Source organism: Anser cygnoides, chromosome 5, assembly GCF_040182565.1.
Source record: "Anser cygnoides isolate HZ-2024a breed goose chromosome 5, Taihu_goose_T2T_genome, whole genome shotgun sequence".
Classification (NCBI taxonomy): Eukaryota; Metazoa; Chordata; class Aves; order Anseriformes; family Anatidae; genus Anser; species Anser cygnoides.
The window spans coordinates 13,744,693-13,764,447 of record NC_089877.1 but is presented as its reverse complement, the minus strand read 5'-3'; the positions used below and the strand labels follow the sequence as shown (position 1 = coordinate 13,764,447).

The window sequence follows — 19,755 nt, the reverse complement described above, 5'->3', positions numbered from 1 at the left end:
AAACACACTCCTCAGGCAGGGAGGTCTGTGAGAGCAGGGGAGGGCTCGGCGAGCTTTGCAAATGTTTCCATGCGCTGCTCGAGGCTGCTGTCCCAGGCACGTACTTCATTAATGCTGCTGGGGAAGGCATTTTGGAAATAATCAATCAGTGTCGCTCTGCGCTTCTTCTCTGTTGGCGCTGCTCTGTCTTGTTTCAGTGCTGCTCGTTTTGGTTTTAATTTCTGAATGAGGGATCGATCTGCGCAGACCAGCACCAGGCGGAAGAGTTTGGTGGTGCGATGGGCTAAGCCATCTTGCCCCTTGTCTCTACAGCACTTAAACGTTTGTTTGAAGATGTAGGTCCTGAAGAACCTGGCGGTGTCTGGGCTTTGCTGAAGCATGCTCTGAGCATCTCAGTGGTTTCCTAGGTCAGGATGAAGTTGTGCTCCCGGATGCTGCGAGCTCTCCTTTGGAGCACTCCTCCTCTCAGAGAGGACCTGCCTCTCAGTTCTGCAGGGTGTTATATCACAGACCTGCCACTTCTCACACCTTCCTTCTGTCTTTCCTCTTCCCTCTGCCTCTACATTCTGTGATGCAACTGAGCTCTGCTGCAAATGACTGCTTGTTGTTTTGCTTTGCTGAGGTGATGGCAAAGAGCTTTTTTTTTGCAAAAAAAGAAAGGCTTGTAAAGGGAAAGGCTGTAAAGAAAATTTCTGTGATGCATGGCAGCTTTTGTATGTATAGGAATGGAGAAAATTTAGTGGGATAGCCGCTTTGGTGTAAAAGATCAAGATAACTTTGCCTTCACTCTGAGAGAATCAGTGGCTAAACTGGGATTAAATGGCAGAAGTACCTGATCCCCAGGCAGAGGTTCACACTTCTGTCAGCAAATTGTTGTAAAACTGGTGGAGTTGAATGGGCAGGACACACCGGGTATTGCAGAGGATCTGGCCTCCTGGCACTGGAGCTGCACTTCACAGCAGTACTGGGGTTGCGTGCTCTGAGTTAATCATCTGAGGGACACCTGTATAACGTGCACTTTGGCCAGTCCCTTCTGATGCTCCGTGTTACTGCTCACAAAGGAGCAAAGAAGGATTGTACTTATTTTTCCCCAGAGTTCAACGGGAGGTAACGCTATATTCCAGGGAGGTAGTTCTTCACCTCCCTTAATGAGTAACTTTATACTGTGCTGTCTCTTACAATAACAGCTGTCGCTACCAAAAGGCAAAGAAGCTATTTGACGAGCCCGTGAGGCTGTAAGAATTGTTAAGAGAGGAGGGGAGGGCATGGGCAGGGAACGAAGCTTAGCACAAGAGCCATGAGAATTCCCAGGCTCCAAAGAGTGCTGCTGATTTTAGCATTTCATGTGCTCCTACGTAGTGTTTTTTTAACATTTCTGGTCACAGTGAATGAAAGCAAAATCCCAACTGAACTGCATATCAGTACAGGGACAGCTAGGAAGGTCGGACTGTGTTGTTATATTTGCTGCACGGTGTTGTGTCATGAACGATGCGTATAGCTCAGATCCTCAAATACAGACGTAGCAGCAAGTAGAATAAGGTGGGAACGGGCCTCTGTGACTACTTTTATCCTACTCGACACAGGGTTTCTTTGAGTTGAGTCTGGTTTGAATCAGAGCATCTCAGTGCTGCAATTTGTCATAGATTTCTTTGTTCTATTCCCGGTCATTCTTCCATGTTTGTTTACAATGATATAATGTCCATGTGGCAGCTCCAGCAATTGTTTGGGAGGCAGCTGAATGCTACAGCAGCGACATGAATATACTTTCAGTTCTCTTTCAAATCACTCCATCCTCCTGCAATTTGTTTTTGAATGCCAGTGGCCTGTAGATCATCTGTGAAATGAAGATGCTCGGGGACCGGGCTTGTGTGGCTTTTAGCTCATCTGTAACTTTCTTACTTCATGGTGTTCTTTGGTCTTTCCTCAAATACTGTACCTCTGCCAGAGTAAGACCAGTTCAGTCTCTGTCAATGTCAGCTGTTCAAGGGAAGAGAGCGGGGCAGGGCAGAGCAGGGCAGAGCAGCATCCTGAGTGAGCCTGCCCGAAACACCATGCCTGAAGTCCGGATGCTGCTGGAGTTTGTGCCAGTGCTCCCATTCACCTCCCTGGCACGAGGATGTTATCCCCTTACTGATAAAAAAAAAACTTTTTCCCTTTGTGAATGTAAGGATCAATGGATTGGTTGTTCTCCCACAGACTGTCTTTGAAGCCTGGTGATGTGCGTGCACGTCCATTGCCTCCCCTGTGGATTGCGACATCGGTAGATTTTGCCTGGACAAAGCGCAGGCCCAGGGATTGAGACTGCTGCCTAGGTGGCTGATAAATTTGGAAGGTTCCTGAAATAAGAGGAGTAGGCCTAGGTGAGAGCACGCACAGCACTGAGAAATAAAAGAGAAAGTCACTGTAAGTTGGAGGACTGACCCTGGCACCTTCCCTGTGAGCAGCGGTGGGAAAGTGCAGGGAGACCAGGGAGCGTGCTTTTGTTTTCAGGAGGTAGTTAGGGACCTTGCTTTACGCTCTGCCTTTATTCTCTAAAATAAGGATGTACAAAACAATCCCTCACCTCTGTGAGGTCTGGGCGTGCCTGCCCCACCAGTGCTCCTGTGCATAGCAGGGGCTTGCAGAGCTTCCGCGCTGCCCATTGCCTGGGTGCTGGGCAGAAGTGGGAGGCTACACAGGGAGAGGGGTTCATTAAGCCCCGTACACCTGAAGGCAGGGGCAGTGAGCCCACCTGATGCAGCTGGTAAGCTCAGGATTTCCTTCTACTTGCTATCATGATTATTATTTATCATTATTATTGATAGGAGAGAAGTGCAACCCAGCTGCTCAGCGCCGAGCTCGGAGCGCTCCTGCAGGGCGAAGCGCTCGGTGCCGCTTAGAAAACCAGCCATTGTGCTGCCTCTTGAATAAGCATTTTATTTCACATGCTCGTTCTGAGCCTCCTGCTGTTGCTCACACTACAACTGCTGACAAGTAGCCTTCCTGGCAATATGGCATCAGAGCCCGTGAGCTGCCTTCCCTCTGGCTGGGACTCTGGGAGAACAATATGAACAAGACAAATGGCAGTTGCATATTTAAAGTCAAGTATTCCCTCTTAAACATGAAAATGCTCTTCGCACTCCGTGCATATCCCTGCTTGGTGATAGCTATTGGCCATGTCATGCATTATTCCCGTGTTGGGATAGGAGCGTGCTGGCTGTGCAGCAAAAACCTGCACCTCGCTCCTTGGCTGAGCACCTGGAAAGCTCATCCATCATTAGCAGGACACCCTGGTGTGTAGTACATAGGGAAGCGCCTATGAGTTTTACTAACTGGGATCGGTCAAGCACCATTTTTAAGCTCAGTTACTTTAAACTTAGGCTAATTCATAGTGGAACAGAACTGGTTTTGCTGTGCAAGTCTGTAGAGCACTGTGCTCTACGGTATCTAACAGCACTTGGTAACTGTGTCAATGAGCATTAGTAAAGTAACAGAAATTAACCTTTACGTTGATGTGGCTGATCTCTAATAATGCACCAGGGTCCTGTTGTTTGAAGCGCTGTAAATTTGCATGACAGAAATACTTTCAGATCTAAGAACATGCACATTCAACTGAACAGGTGAAAACAAACAAGTGTGGTGCAGCAGGGGCACTTGAGCTAGGCCACAGAGAAGTCAGTGGCCTTTCTAGTGACTTTAATAGCCACTAGGTTGGGTCTCACATAGTTTCTGTGTTGGGCTTTTAAAACACATTACCATATTCTCTGAGAGATGGAACTCGACAAAGCACGAAGTTTATACTATGGGAAGACTGGCTCATCCTTATTGCTGAAAGACAAGAGCACCTTACTTTGACGGAACTAATAGTAAAAACCAAAGCTACTGAAAGACTGAAAATCCGGAGGGTTTCAAGACAGTAGAAGCTCGGGAAACTTGGAGCAATTTTTCCTAGGTCTTTAGAAAACATTCTTTATAAAGGTATTTGAATCTCTGCAGAATGAATGCAGAGCGATCAGTGACGCAAGCAGGATGTTCTGATGCTGTAGTTCGTGCTTTGTGTTTCTATTCAAATGTGCATGAAGAAAGGCAGGGGGTGAAGGATACAGTTCACTGCGACTCTCGGTGAGGCAGCTGTTGAAAGGCCAGGCTAGAATCTGCTTTGTCTTGGCTTTTCTGAGGGGAAGGGAAGAAAACATAATATATTCATAGGCTCTGTGTATATGTGTGTGCATAAATATACATACATATATGTATGAAAATATGCACACAAAGCCACTGATTGTCAGCAAATAACACTATTCACAGAAGCTTAGTGTCTGCTGTAAGCAGGAAGCACAAGTCCTTCCCTCTTCTACTGAAGGCAAAGTTAGGTATAAAATTGCTGTAGACTAGTACAAGATTTTTTTTTTTTTAAATAGGTGTATTATTCCTGTCATCTTTCTGTCTCCTTAAATGAAATTGTTAGGTGTTTTGCCAGCTTTTTTTTTTTTGTGTTGGTAAAACAAAGTACATGCTAACTAAGGGTAGCAATAAAATCCTAAGTCTTAATCAGAGTTTAGTATTAACATCCCTCTAACTGGTTAGATCAAGCAATTTATACCATAGAAATTTTCCTTTTTAAAAGCAAAAGCACACCCCTTACTCTTCCATGCGTGGTGTTCTTTTTGCTTTGGTTTGATTTTTTTTTGTGGTGGTGGTGATGGTGTGGTTTTGTGGTGGTTTTTTGGTTTTTTTTTTTTTGGTTTTTGTTTTATGTAGACAGCAGGCGAAAGGGCTGTATCATTTCTGGAATGAATGAGCGGGGTGAGAGGAGTAAATGTGTACTCTGGTTTCTGCTGAAATGAAGATGGAAGATTGGATTAACATCCTGTGATTCTGTGGGTTTTGGGAACCATATTATCATGAAGGAGTTTTTAAAGGCAGTGACCAGAGTGAAGATGAAATTCTTACCTTCGTAGCCAGATCTGTGTGAGTGGCGAGGCTGGGCTCTCCTTCACTGGGAGAGTAAGGAACAATCTCCACTTAACTACCTCTTTACTGGAAAAAAAAAAAAACAAAAACAAAAGCTCACAATATGCAGGAGGATAAATTGTTGTGGAACTGGAACCGACTCTGAAAAAACTGGTTGCAAGAGTTTAAAAGTGGTGGTAAGTATTCCACACAACTGTGCATCCTCTCCTAGCCAGCTTACGGTAATAAGTGGTGTGATGGTAATTGAATTGAACTTACACAGTATTGAACACTGAATTAAAATAAAGAAGTGCCTGATTTCAAGTTTTATTCTGAAGAAATGGGATTTATTTTTTTTCCCAGTGCGTTTACGACAGGTAGATCTGAAGGATTTAAAAACTTTGAAGACTTGTCTCATTTTTTTTTAGCAAATCCACAGGTGCAGTATACACTAAAGAATTTTTCAGTGTGTGGAGCTTCAAATCCTTTGGGAAACTAAAAATAGGAAACAGGCAAAAAGGCAGTAACCAAAACAGGCATGATTATTTTTGTAAGGTTAAACAATTAACCTCTCTTTGTTGATTCAACACTATCCAAAATTCAAAAATGAAGCTAAGGAATGGGAAATGGTACTCGATTAGTGGACTTTTAACTGCTGATTTAGGATATCAAAGATGTATGAGCCTTCATTCTTTATGGCTTTATTGAAAATGCTCTTTTATCCTTCTGTGTAACATGGAAGGAATGGGATGTTGCAGCTGGGCTCAGGCATGGCCTCAGAGCATTTTGCTGGTCTTTCATGACGTTGCAGAAGCTTCTTTTGCCCATTACTGATTTTTTTGTTGTTATTCTTTTGGGATAATTTGCCTGGAAACCAGATCTTAGTTGCCCTCAGAGTGTTCATGTGATGATGATGAGTTAATATAGTGGAGACATCATTTACATACATCTGGAGCTGGGTAAACTAAATTAAATTCTTTAAATAAATAAGACACAGCGTATCAGTCTATCAGAACGAAACCCACCCTCGACTCAGTAATTAGAGGAAAATGATTAGGAATTAAATGCTAAATTTAGATTTATCTGTACTTTACAGGAGTGCTTGTTAAAAGAAGAGCCAGCACGAGAAATCTTGGCTCTGAGGATCACCAGGAAGAAAGCCTCTCTATGTATTTTGGCCATGTAGCAAGCAGTTCCAGCAATGACTTGCTAGAAGTGACATGTCTGATTTATTGCCCACTGCAGCTTTGAGAGTGTTTGCGAGCTGAAGTATCTGTTATGGTTAGGATGATTATAACTGTGTAATTTTATTTTGGAGAGAGAAAAAAAAGAGTATTTATTTTCTTTTTTTTTTTTTTTGTGAGTTCTGGATGCAAATGACTTCGGTGGTTGCTTTTGGTCCTTAAGCAACGCCAGCCTGGGCTGTTCGGTGCCACTTGTGCTTTCCCTGCAGTCAGGGCTGTGGCTGGTCAGCGGGAGGAGAGCCCGAGCGCGGTGCCCAGCTCTCACCGCATCACAGCATTGCAGCGGGGCTTTGCTGTGAGTGCACGGGTGGGTCTGGCAGAGCCAAAAACTGTATTGTCATCCTGGTGTGAGTTGCTGAGCCAGTAGTTGGGATGCTTGCTCCCTGTCAAAGTTTTCTGCTGTCTCTGGTATATCAGTAAGTCTGCAGCTGGTTTGGGTTCTGTCTATTAAAAACACAGAGGTGTCAGTGCATTGGAGAGTATCTCCCAGCATCCGGTTGGAGTGCTCTGTGGAGGATGCTAAGATCTAGCCAGTCAGTTGTTTCGATACTATTCCCACCAGTACTATCTTTCATCCATAAGTTCCCAACGCATTTCCCAACCTGTGCAAAATAGAATTGCAAGTAGCCTTGTGAATAGGAACATAAGCACAAAATCGATGCCTCTAACTGAAAAGCATTGCTTTGCAGACCCAAAATCTAGAGCCTTTCATCTGCGTAAAACATTGCATCATCTTTAAGTTAGGCTCATGCAGAAGAGGCGTGTTTCTGTTTCATCTCTTTCATGAGCCAGATGCCAGGTTTTGAAGTTTTGGGGACATTCTCTTTGGTTGTGGTCCAAAAATATCAACCCTTCTATAGTTCTAAGTAAAGAAACAAAACCAAAAAATGTAGGTCTCTGTAAGTACAAGATGCCTTCTCCAAGAACCACTGTGGTTTGCCCTGGTGGAGTTTGGCTCAATGGCCCAGCAAGGGAAATGTTAATTCAGTTCCTTGCTGAGAGCTGGGCTGACCAGGAACGTCAGTCTTAATCCTCTGTGTCCCAGGTTAATGCCCCGTTGGCAGCACCCCTGGCTAGTCAAAACTTTCTTCTTAGAGAGAGAGAGAATAAAGCAACAGTTCTCTCTCTCCAAACTGAAAGAAATTCGTAGCTGACAGACCCAGGTTTTATCGGGAAGATGCAATAAGCTGCCTGGAAGCCTGTGATGTTCCATCATGCAAAACGATGGGAAATGGATGAGGAGTCCCTCTGAACTCGCTGCCACTAGAAATGCTGCCCAGGTAGCTGCATTTGCAGAAGGTCAGAGTTTCCTTCTGTTTTGCGTCAGAAACCAGTCAGCTGTTCATATATCAGTAGTTCAGTGCACTCACATGCATCTCATACTGGAAGACAGTCTCTTTTTAGCTAGAGAAGAAAACCCGTAAAGGCGGAGTGGGCAGTAGAAGCACAAAAAGACAAAGAGATGTCAGGAAGTTATGAAACACATCCTGGAGCATGTTTTCAGCTTCTGGTTAAGCTATTGTACCAAAATCTGTGGTTGTGACCTTTCTCTATCATTTCTGATTTTGTGTTCAGGGAAAAGAAAAATAGTGAAAGCAAATCCCTACTGATAAGATCCATCTCCTTATATCACCTGTCTTGCCAGTATGGGTTTGTGTTTTGCACAGCCCTGGAGAAAATTAAATGGATATCCAGCATAACCAGAGAACATCCTAGCTAAGTTGACAATAACGAAGAAAAGATGAACTATCCTCTTCTAAACTGACTGTTCATTGCACTTGGCTGATTCCCTCCTGCTCTTCTTTAATATCCTTGTCAGTCTGTTGGCCAGGAGCTGAAGCCACACCAGCCATGCAGTTAAAACACAGAGTGGCCAGAAATTTCAATTAACTCCCATTTCCGTGAACACTTACTGGCCATTGGTTCCAATTCCTATAAAAATGTCTGGGCAACTCGTTGCTTAGCATTTCACCTCGTTTTGTAGCCGCTACTTTACAGCACTCCGATTTTAAAATGTAATTTTACAAGTGTTACTTTTACTGACTGTTTTCTGCTTCACCGTGTATTTTTAAATGCCAAAAGTATGAGCAGGGTGGAGAGGGGGCCAGTTTTGCAGCAGGTAATGCTGAGTTCTGCTCATTTTGGGTTCTGCTGCTGCTAAATACATTTCCACTGCTTCATCTGATTGTAAAAAAAGATACTGTATGATGAGTATTCAAAATGTATTTTAAAGAGCAACCCTTTGTTTGCTAGGAAGTGTTCTCTGTTTAGTAAGAACATGGCTAAAAATGTTTGCTGGCCCTATACCTTCCTGGACAGAATATTCTTTTTCCTCTTCTGAGAAAAGCTGTGTGGAAAGGTGCCTCTGGGAAGCCAGAACTGAACAAGGAAGGGAAAGGTTTTTTTTCCCCTAGGCACTTCTGTCCATCATGAAGCTGTAGGATGGGTGCTTCAACACAAGACACAGATAGATAGATCTTCAGAAGCGTCTGGTGGAGCATGGACTTGAGAGAGGAGAGGAAGCAGTGTGGGGACGGTGACACAGTAAAGCAGTGCTCGGGTGCCCAGTGCAGGGCATGTCCTGGGAGCTGTGTCATGCTTGCCTTTGGTAAAAGGGTCTGAGAAGGGAATGGCAAAGGGGCTGGTGCTTTAGAAGCACCGCTGGCTCTGTCACCGCTGCAGGCAGCCAGTATACCTCAGGTCCATGCCTTCTGTGCTCCCTATTCCTTGCTTTCCTGAGCAGTAGCTCCCCAAGCTCCCCCCTTTAAAATTACGATGAAAAAATGGGGAGCAGGATGATTTAATGAACATCTTAGTTGGAATGGAACTGCATTAAGAAGCCAGCAGGCCTGATAAAAAAAGCCTCAACATGCTGAAAAATAAATCCCACTGAGTACTCAGCATCCTGCCTGAGTCACCAATTCCCCAAGGCAGAAAACAAAGCAAGGAAAAAAAAGTTTGTTTTTACACAGCAAAGCCAAAACACGTCCATTTCTGATTCAAGATGAGTCCTGGGGGACATCCCTTCTGTAATGCAGCATGGGGTCAGTATAGGTGAGCTGACAAATGCACAAATTGATTTTTTTTTTCCTCATCCTTTAGACAAAGCACCTACTAATTTCAGCGGGACTCATGCCCGTGTTCATTTTGTGACTGGAGCTATCCCAAAGCATTCAAGGACCAGGGATTGTTAGCGCTAGGGCGCAGGGAGGGCTTAGATGCGTGAGTCAGATTTTCCATAGCTCCTCCTCTGGCTCCAGTGGCGAGCATCAGCAGGACTTTGTCTTGCTTCTTCCTCCGTTACGGGCTCTCCCCGTCACTCCTGCTCTGGTGCTTCTTGCCCCTTCACGAAGTCCCTGCAAAGGCTTCAGCACCGTAAGGTTTCTACAAATAATGTCTGCAACTCGTGAGGAGAGAAACAGCAAAGTATTTGCCTGGTTCCCTGAGGCTTTATAAATATGTGCCCAACTAAAGGCAGCTTACAAATCTGCTGTGCTTCAGAATCGCACAAGTTGGATGGAAATTCTCTGCTTGTGATGGGATGAGAGGGCGGAGAGCGAGACTTTGTGCTAGCAAGTGACCCCTGGCTGGCAGCAGTCTGCTAATGCTTTTAAATGAACTGCTGCAGAGCCGAGGGCTCAAAGCAGAAGCACAATGAAAGGTGCATTATTATTGCTGCTCTGATTATGGCAGATAATTCTGCTGTTCTCATTTACAGATTTAATGGCTTGTTAATAATGTCTGATTTGGGAATATTGTATAGCCTATCAAGTAGGGGTGGCATAATAGCATTAATAAGGGTAATTGAGGTTGTTGCTATAATCTTGTTTGCTCTTTGGTTTGTTAATTGAAAGTGACTTATCTTAATATATGATAGAAAAATTGTTGCTCCTCTGTGCAGCCTGGGCACCTCGAAGGGAAAAGGGATGTGTCAGTCTGCACTGGTTTTATGTTGTTGTGGGGTATGTACAGCAGTAAGCATCCAGAAGTGAATCAGCGTCACGTGTGTCAGGTATTGTGTGTCTGTGTTTACGTTCTGTATAAATAACAGTGTGTGCTGTTACTTGTGACCATGCGTGTCTCTTTTTGCAAGGCTCCCTGTGTAAGTCTGCCCGCAACGCGTGCAGTTGATTAGACGGCCTTTACTGGAGGAGCTGGAAATGAGAGACATCCAGGCTCTGAATGTTTAACCCCGGAGAAAAAACTTGGCATTTTGTCTCCCATCAGCGTTTGCCCGTAACTGCTATTAACATTAATTATGGAGATACTTATGTGAACACCCTGTTATCCCTAATTAGAGTTAATGGAAGATATGCGTGGATGTTAACAGGACAAGAGACAACCAAGCTTCCATTTCTAAGGTTAAATATTCGGTAGAATATTCCCTCTTAGACATGTCCAACATCCTATAATCATGCAGTCAGACTTATGCAAAAGCAGAACAATTTCACCTTTTTCTTTTTTTTTTTTTTTTCCCAGTTATGGCCACCTTTAACTCTTTGGTTAAATTAAAGAGCAAACAACGATGTGGCAGTGCCTTCAGTTACCTTTACTAATGTAATTATGCTACATTTTCTCTATTCATAGAGCACCTCCGAACCAGACTTTGTAGCAGACCATTTGCTGTCCCTTTCAGTGTCCCGGTAAGGAATGAATTGTGGTAGAGGCAGGGGAGCTGGAAGGATTTGGCTTTGTTCTGAACCGGCACCTTGTGAGAAAGAGCTCAGGCCCTGAGCTCTTGAGTAGGTCACGTTATAGTTTGTTTGTTTGGTGTTTTTTTTCCCCCCAGATGATCTGTGATACAGTTAAGGGGTTGTTTGTCCATCCCTACCATCCCTTACCGCCACACGAGCATGGTGCTGAGCCGCTTGGATGCTGCGTGGTGACCCCCTTGCTATTAGGCAGCCCGCGGCTCCCCGTTCCTCCTTGGCTGGAGCTGGGGGCTGCGCCACCCAGCTTTGCAGCTGCTGCTTTCCGTGCAGCAATTCCAAGTACAAGGACTTGGCTCGGGTCTCAGATTCTCCCGTTTCCAGAAACTGCACGGGAGCCCATTGCTGTCTGAGGTGCGTGATCGCCAGCAGCATGGGGCAGCAGGCTGGCGAGGGGACTGCTGGGGACGTGACTGAAGCACTTGACCTTTGGGGCTCGGTACGAGGTCAGTCTCTGCTCACATTTTCCCCAGAGGATGAGCCCGGGGACGGTTGGTAGGTTTTGATTTAGCCATTTGTTTGTATATTCTGTTGATGATTTTATGTATTTTTTCAATCCTCTCATTACAAGTGCATTTTTCTTTTTTTTTTGTGGTGTTCAAAGAATCTGTTAAGCTTTGTAATTAGTGGTACTTCTTTGATTTAATATATAAAGTAATGCTTTCACAGGTCAGATCCACATGGACTTCTAGTCCTTTTTCCTTTTTTTTTTTTTTTTTTTGTTCATGGGCATGTATTTTGAGTGGCTGTGTAAAGCTTAAAGTGCCTGTATTTAAACTGGTGTGAGCAAAAGGCTTTTGATGGTGTTTTGTTCTGGGATTTTGGAGTAAGCTGTATTGGTTTGAGAGCTCATGCTAGACATTGCTTAAAGTGGACAGATGCTAAGAAACCTTGCTCTGTACTAAGTAGGGTTGCTAATTTAGCTGTACTTGTGTAGTTGAAGTGGCAAAATCCCCTTCTGTGGTATGGCTTACCCTAGTTTATGGGAAAGAACAATTTTTTTCTGGTGTATCTGCATTTAGATCTTTTAACAAAAAGGATACATCCTCTTTTAAAAGGCAAATGCCCCCATATTTTAACGTTTCAATTAAAATGCCCGCTAAGCCTTCAGATGCAGTAGGAAAGAAATTAATCCTGTAAAGGGAACGTAGTTGTGACATACCATTTTATTTCAGCTAGAAAAATGTGGCCTCGCTTGGAGCAGAAGCTGACTCTCTGATCAGGCCATGGTCTGGTCATACGGTTGGGGAGGTGAAACGCAGTCAAACTGAAGATATCATCATACCCACGGAGGTTAAGGGCCCTTCGCCCCAGGCAGATTCCTTTGTTTTTATAAGCCACTACAGCTAGGCTGTAAATGGAGGTCTCCAAGCAAGGCTAAGGTAATAACCTCAGGTGGTAACTTCAAACTGGCTTCATGAGCTAAATCCTATATTTTGTGTCTTTAAAATAAAAAGGGGATGTGTAAATTCCTCCCTGTCTTGCCTTTGACTCATGTGAAATGTATAATATATCCTGAGGCAAATATGCTAAGTTTTTAACTAAACTCTTACACACTGAGATCTTAATTTCTGTTAGTTTGCTTTGTTGGTTAATTGCCGATACTGTATCCGCCAATGTAGTCATTTTTTTCCTGAAAAATAGCTGAATGAGATGACATTAAAAAAAAAAATCCTGTCTTCAGATGGATTTATTTTTTTTAATCTCTAGACTGAGCAATAGTCCAGTTGAAGGGACTAATTTTGGATTCATTGGGCCAATAGTAAGGATTAAGTGGTGAGTAAGTCATTATTCTGGGTGTTTGGTATAGGCTTAGCAGCATTACATTGATTTACAGGCATGAATCCCCCCAGTCTGTACTGATAGATTCTGTAGTTATCTGGTCACCTCTGACTTGCCTTTTTTACCAGAAGGATATCCTGGCTATTACCCCAAGATGCTTTGGAGACACCTAACTGCTTTGTAAGCCTCCAAGAATAGCACGAAAAGCAGCAGATAAGTATTAGCTGAGAAACCTCAGCGGTTTTGCCCTAGGATAATGGAAAGATAAGGTATTATACAAGGACATGCCATCTCAACAAAAAATGAATTTCAGGAGCTGGTGTTTCCATACAGAATAGATGAAGTGCTTAAGTGAGGGCTTGCTTGGCATTCCCTTTTACATTTTCATTCATTCTTTTTGACTCAGATTTTTTTGATGCTTCTGAGCAAAATCAGGTTTGCCAAATGACAACTTGAATGCACGAATCTGATGACAAAAAAAAGTATCATATGTGATACATGATGCAGATAACAGTGTCAAGACAGTGCATTGCAGAAGGGAGGGGAAGTACGGAAATAAAGGATATAATGTAGCCTCTCAATCAAAATTTGAGCTGATGGGGAGTGGTTGTGGTTGGGTCTGGGTGAAGCGAGCCCATGCTTGTTTCACCAGCTTCAAAACTGGGGCTACCCTGAACCTCTGGGTGCTCTTACCCTTTGGGGGTGAAGTCTTCGTAAAAACAGGAATTTCTGGACCAAATCTGACTCCATTCTTGCTTCTTAGGGGTGCGAAGGGCAAGGCGCTCTGCTGCCCAGCCACAAAGTGGTTTTTGTGCTGTTTGAAGGCCACGTGAGCTGCTTCGTGTTGGTGTTTCAGGTCGTGCCTTCATCATTCACTGGTACATTTGCAATTATTCCACCCTTCTGATTTGGATTAGAAGAAGTTTTGTCTTCAGATACTAAATCCTGAAAGGTAAAATATCAACAAAGTCTGAGTAAAAGAAAATTCATCAGCATCCAGAGTATTTCCATGGTTAAATTTGCTGTTTCATTTTTGAGAGTGTCCTTATGACACCCTGTCAGCGCACACCGATTCTTACGTAGAGGGATGATTGATGGTGCTTCAGGTTTTGCCCCAGGCTATTCCCAGCCTGCTTGCAAGCGATTCTGGTAGTGAAGTTTCCACTGCTGCCGTTGTGTGTTATTTAGATTAAATGGAGCTAAAAACGCGCTGGCCCTGAACCACTTCACAACAAGAGATACAATCCTTTCTCCCCCTCAAAGCTTGCAAACCTTAAAACAAAGCCTGCCTGGGGAGACTCCTTGGCACTGTATTAAATATCCTTGCTGAGCAATGCTTTCTTATAATTATGGCCTTCCTAATAGGCACCGTGGGTAGTATCAACACAAAGCTATCTGTATTTCATGGTTTGACCTGCTTTAACCCCAGCCGGTCTCCTGGAGATGTAGAAAATCTCTCTTCCACACAAAGGTCTTGTCTTTCAGGCAAAGCAGAAGCGGTTACTTACAGGATGAGCTTTTTAAGAGCAGACGTGATACTTTTTGTGGGCGAAGTTCACCCCACCGGGAAGGCTGTCTGAAAGCCCCTGCATCCACTTCATCAGCACGTAGGCTGCGGTCCTTATCTGCCAAAAGGACCTGCTCCCTGCGGCTCTCCGCTGAAGTTCCCCGCAGATGCACAGTACTTGGGAGTAAGGATATTTGGGGGGAGCGTATAATATTGTGCCTGGTGTTCTCTTCGCTACGGGGAAAAGTAGAGGCTCTCCAACACATGTAGCCCTTACTGCCTTGTGTTCCTGCCGCGCGGCAGGATGCCTCCTGCCCAAAGCGGGACGTGAGATGTCCGGGGCAGTGGTGGCAGCCGTGTGGCGAGGACAAGGCTCCCCTCTCTCATCCCGCCTGCCCGGCTGACGGGAGTTGCAGCACACGTTTCGCCGTGTCGAGGCGTCAGCGAAGAGGTTTAATTAGGCCCCTATTATTCCTTAATCCCTGGAAGTGCTGAAGTGTGCTGGCCCGGCCCCAATGGCGGCGGGAGCCACCGAAGCGGAGGTGACAGTGTTGCCATGGCACTCGGAGGTGTCCGAGCCGCACGGCTCCCAGCAGCATCTCCTAATTGCGGCTGTGCAGCAACAAAACAGATAACGCACAGGTTTCCGTAAAGGCTATAATCAAAGGAGCATCCCTTGCTTTTTAATACGTGCTGAATGGGTTCATTTGTAAGCTTATTATGACTTCAGAGAGAGGAGCTATTAGGGCGATCATTAGCTGCCTGGGCGAATAGCAAGGAAAACCGTGACACGTTCCAGAATAACCCTTCTTTTTAATGGCTGCACTTTCGGATGCATTAACAATAACCAGCCACGCTCTCTTTCATGTTTCCCTCGCCACAAGTAAGGACAAAGGAGAAGGGGACAGTGAACTGCGCGCTTTCAAAATAAGTTCAGATGGAGAGAAAAATGAGGTGTTAAGAGAGCAGCGAATTCACTAGCATGACATTGTGTGTCTTGATGCAGTATCTGTTATCCATTGGGAAAGCAAAAGCAGCTGGGAGCCAGCCTGCAAGTCTTGGCTCGTACCTCACTTAGTCCTGCCGCTCCTGTCATCTACGTATGAGTTGTGCCGAGGGTCTTTTGTCTGCCTGGAACCTGATCGCTGCTGGAGCCGTTAGATTATACATCTTCTGAAGGCAGGGGGAACGTTTAGAAACACGTATGCCAAGATTATGGGATTTATTAACTCTCGTTTATTTTCCCGTAGAACATCTGAAGCTCTGTTGAGGGCTGTGGTTGCGGTGCTCTCTCTGCTCCTTCGCCTTCTTATTCATTCTTAATCAGAAATACCAATAGTAAAAGACATCAGATGTTTGGGTGTTCATACCTTAATCGGGACAGGTGTGGTTGAGATCCCTCGTGTTGACCTGTAACACCACATTAGCTGCAATTTTGTATCCTGGAGTGAATTACAGGTACTGATTGCAGTGAAACTAAGTTTAGATTTACGCATGCAATATGTGGCATGTGCATCAGTTTGGCTATTAACAGGGGAACTTAGATTCCATGTTTGCTCCTCTGGGCTGTTTCTCACCACCTCTGTTGCATTCAAGTTTTACTTAAAATATAGCTCTGATAGCTTGTGAGATTTATTTATTTCCTAAAGGAATCACTTTGAATTGTGCAGGATAAAGAATCTCCTATTGTGTGTAGCATCCATGGCACTTTGGGATGTGTTATTCTTTTTTACAGATTTAAAAGAGGACCAGGATCACATAAATGTTGTCACTTCTTAGATTTCCAGCAATTTTGTTTTATTTAGAATTACTGAAATCCTTCATTCAAGATCATCTGTTTTTACAGGATGTTTTTTCTAACCTTTGCTTTTCTAAACTGACTAAACTGAATGTTTTGGTTTTGTATCTGTGTAGGCAGCTACCTGGAACAAAAAGAAATTATTTTTTATTTTTTGTAAGATAATTAATGCACTCATAGTTCTGTTTAGGATTTTTTAAAAGCAATTACAATTATTAGTCCCCCAACGAAATGGTGTTAAAGGGTCGGTTTTGTTCCCCAACTCCTCCTTATGAAAAGCACTGAGAACAACAACAACAAGTTGTTAACCTACTGATCTGGAGCTCTGTTCTGTGTTAAAACAGATGATAAAAGCACGGGGTTTCAAATTGCCTTGCCCACAAGCCGTTGCCTGTGCCCCTGCACAACTGCTTTGACGCTGCTTTTCCTTGCCAAGGAGAAATCATTATTGTCTTTTTGATAGGCCAAGGCCCAGTGGCTCATAGTAATCCATTTTGATTGCCTCCTGACTTTAGAATCATTCATTTTTCTCCACTGCATTGTTTCCCTCAAGCCTGCGAAGTATCGGGGAACTTCTTAAAATATTGGAAATTGTGGTCTGAGGAGGACAAGGTTGCCACAGCAACTGCCCAGCATTTCTGAGATGTGTTCCTGCATCTTTCCCAGCAATCACAAATGCCACAAACTGCTGAGGCATTTGCTGCAAACAAAGCAAGGCTATAGAAAAAGAGCGGAAAAGAGCACCAAGGAGTCAGTTGTAAAGGTGAGATGTGTCAGGCTAAAGGAAGAAGTGTCAGGCATTTACACTTCATGTTAAATGCCCTAACCATCTGGAGTGCCATGCGAGTGTATGGAGTGTTTCAACACTTGACAGTATCTGACGTGACAGCAGGTAATGTCACTCGGCTTGTGATGCAACTGCACGATCCACTCTGGGGGTGACATTTATTCCATCTGAGGGGAAATATTTTCAGACACAGGAGGCCAAAGTTAGCTGCCTCCCTTTTCGTATGCTAAATAGGCTTCTTTCTGGGACAGAAGATGCCTTTCAAAGAGTGGAACTTGTCATCCAGAAAGAACCAACCTTTTCATGGGTCTCAGTATGGACTGGGGAGCAGAGTGCTGTCCTGTGGATCAGGAGATCTAGCGCGTCCATTCCCCTTTTCGCCTTGGTTTTTCTTATCTCTTAAACTAAATTAATATTATTATATTATCAGTGCCTATAATCTTTGGGATGTCTGCTTAGAAAGCCAATCTGTACCATATGGTTCCCTTGTACTATAGTTAGGATGAGGGAAGGTACACCTATGAAGCTGTGTGAGGACTTCTTTTTTTAAGGAACAGAACTTAAAAGAGTTGCAGGCTATCAGACACGTTGGTTCTGAATGCAGGATCTTCTTGTTTAGGGTGGCTGGTGTCTGCGTGTGAAAAGCCAGACGTGATTATCTATTGAACTCAGCTTGGGAAGGAGCCAAAGTGAGCAGTTCATGTTTGGAATAGTGCTGTAAGCACAGTTCTACTAAATGAAGTGGAGTGGCTTGTGGCCTTGTGCTATACCGGTACTTCAAGCACGTGCACTAACACTTCTCCAAACGCTACAGCATTTGGGAAAATATATTTCACTCTGAGACTTCTGAATTTCCATTCTGAATTTTTGCATATGTGTGGGAGATTTTACCACCATATGATTTCACGTATTCTGTGCACACATTGTGCAAAGTTGCAAATACAAAACATAGCTTCTGAGTGTTGTATTATTGTTCTTGTTGCAGAGCTGGTGTTATTTATATGAAGCTTAAAGAGGCTCAGTCCAGCCCTCTTTTTCCTCTTGTGTGTGGCTGATGTGCTCCTAGGCACATCTGCTTCGTGGCAGAAATGTGTCTTCATTAAAAATAGACAGACAGTCAGGAGGTGACATGGTCCAGTTGTCCAGAGTGCTTTGCTTGGCCAGAAAACTTAGGGTAGTCGTAACAGCAGCTCAGATTCATTTAAACACCATCCTCAGCCTCATGCGATTGCAGCATTATAAAAGCCAATCTGGTTATTGTTTTAAGGTATAAGATGTAGCAGGGCTTTGCTCGCTAAACTGTACTGAGGAATTAAACGCTCTCAGGCAATGCACCTTGTTCACTCCAGTGTTGCATGGTAAGACAGTCGGCATTGGTAAATGGGCCCATATTACAGTAGCATTAGCATTTTAATGCAACTAAAGAGGAGGTAGATTGACTGTAATTTAGTATCTAGTTGCATGGCCTTGTGCAGGTCCCCTCGTCGCAGCTCCGCAGGGGCCGATTGTAGTTGCACAGTGCACTTTGGGATCTAATTGGATTTACATGCGGTAATGGAGTCGTGTCACAGCAATGACTCTGCTATGTAAGCACTATGAAATTCCAGTGCAATTAGTTATTTATTTAGAAGCTGTAGTTACAGGATAACACGTGGGGCTGACAGCTTGTGCCAAGCTCCAGTTCAGGAGTAGTAAATGTTTTACCTTCTTCTGAAGCTGTTGCACAGGAATGATATTAAACAGAGCCTGCTTCTGCGGAGACATTTCTCCTCACCCTGTAGCAGAAAAGCTGTGACCTGTTGCAGAGATCCCCCAGGATGTGACTTCTGTCTTCAGCTTCTCCTTTGGCTGAATATATGGGCTGGCATGCGTTTCTGTTTCTCTAGATCCTGCAAATATGGTGAGCAAAGGGGTCTGGTAATAGCTAGGGGCGCTCCTGAAGCAGGATACCCATAAGCCATTCTTTGGTTGTCTTCCTGCACCGGTTGCCATACAGGAGACCGGATTTCTCTCCAAAACCAGATGGATGTTTCCCCCTCTCACACGCCCGCTCATTTCTTTCTTGCCTTGCAACCCGCTGACTACATCAGCTGGCTTTTGCCTCCTCTCTCTTTGCTCTGGCTCTCCAGCTTGGTTCCGTGCAGCGGGAGACCAGCGGGAGCCAGGAGCTGAGCCGCTTTTCCTTCATCAAAGCTCGCTCCCCACAAAGGGCTGCTCTGAAGGCGGCGAAGGCGAGGAGAAGCCAGCTCTTTCCAAGGAGGCTTGCTGCGGCAGAGGCAGGGCGACGTGTGCCAGACGCAGCTGCCCGGCCAGCTGAGGCAGCGTGGCCTGCACGCGCCCGGCCCGAGGAAGGAGGCTTGGCCTCGGCCCTAGCTCCAACTTCCCCCGCGTTTCCCCAGCGACTGTAATTAAAGGCATCAGCTTGCTCAAGTCACAATTAGGCACGGTGGTTTTGCACTTTCTGCAGTTCTCCCTAATGACAAAATTGTAGCTATTAACCAAAGAGAGTCTGTTTGGCAGGGACTTCCTCCCCTTTAGGGCCATAGAGTAAGATGGAGAATTGCTATTGTTTGGCACCAGACGTGCTCTTTCATCCCTTCTGACACAGCACCTGCTGGTACCTACTGAAGCATTTAAGCTCTTCCTCTCTGCGGTGCTGTAATTTCTTTTAAAATATTGTGACTTAAGAGGAATAATAAAAAAAAAGATTCCTCTCCCACGCAGACCTTTGAGGGCTTGTATGGATGTAATTATATGCACACGCAGTAGGAGCAGGAATCCTATCATTCTGGTTATTTTCCTAATGATAGGTTTATGTAGCACAGTGTCATTTCTGCTTTAAAGTTAGAGCCATCTTCTCATGGCAGCAGCTGTCCCAGGGCAGAGGCACTGCAGGGTAGGACAACTGAAGAAACTGTCTCTCAACTGCACATGCAAAACACAGGACAAAGTGTTCCCCACACAAAAGAAAAAAGAGGCAAGGGTGGGCGGTGGGCTCT

The 19,755-nt window shown here is 44.5% G+C and overlaps 1 protein-coding gene across 9 annotated transcripts in view; it reads left to right on the top strand.

Moving 5' to 3' along the window:
• The window catches only part of TSPAN18 (tetraspanin 18), a 110,996-nt gene that overhangs the window by 66,225 nt on the left and 25,016 nt on the right, over window positions 1-19,755 (top strand). The gene's annotated exons all lie outside the window — the stretch shown is intronic.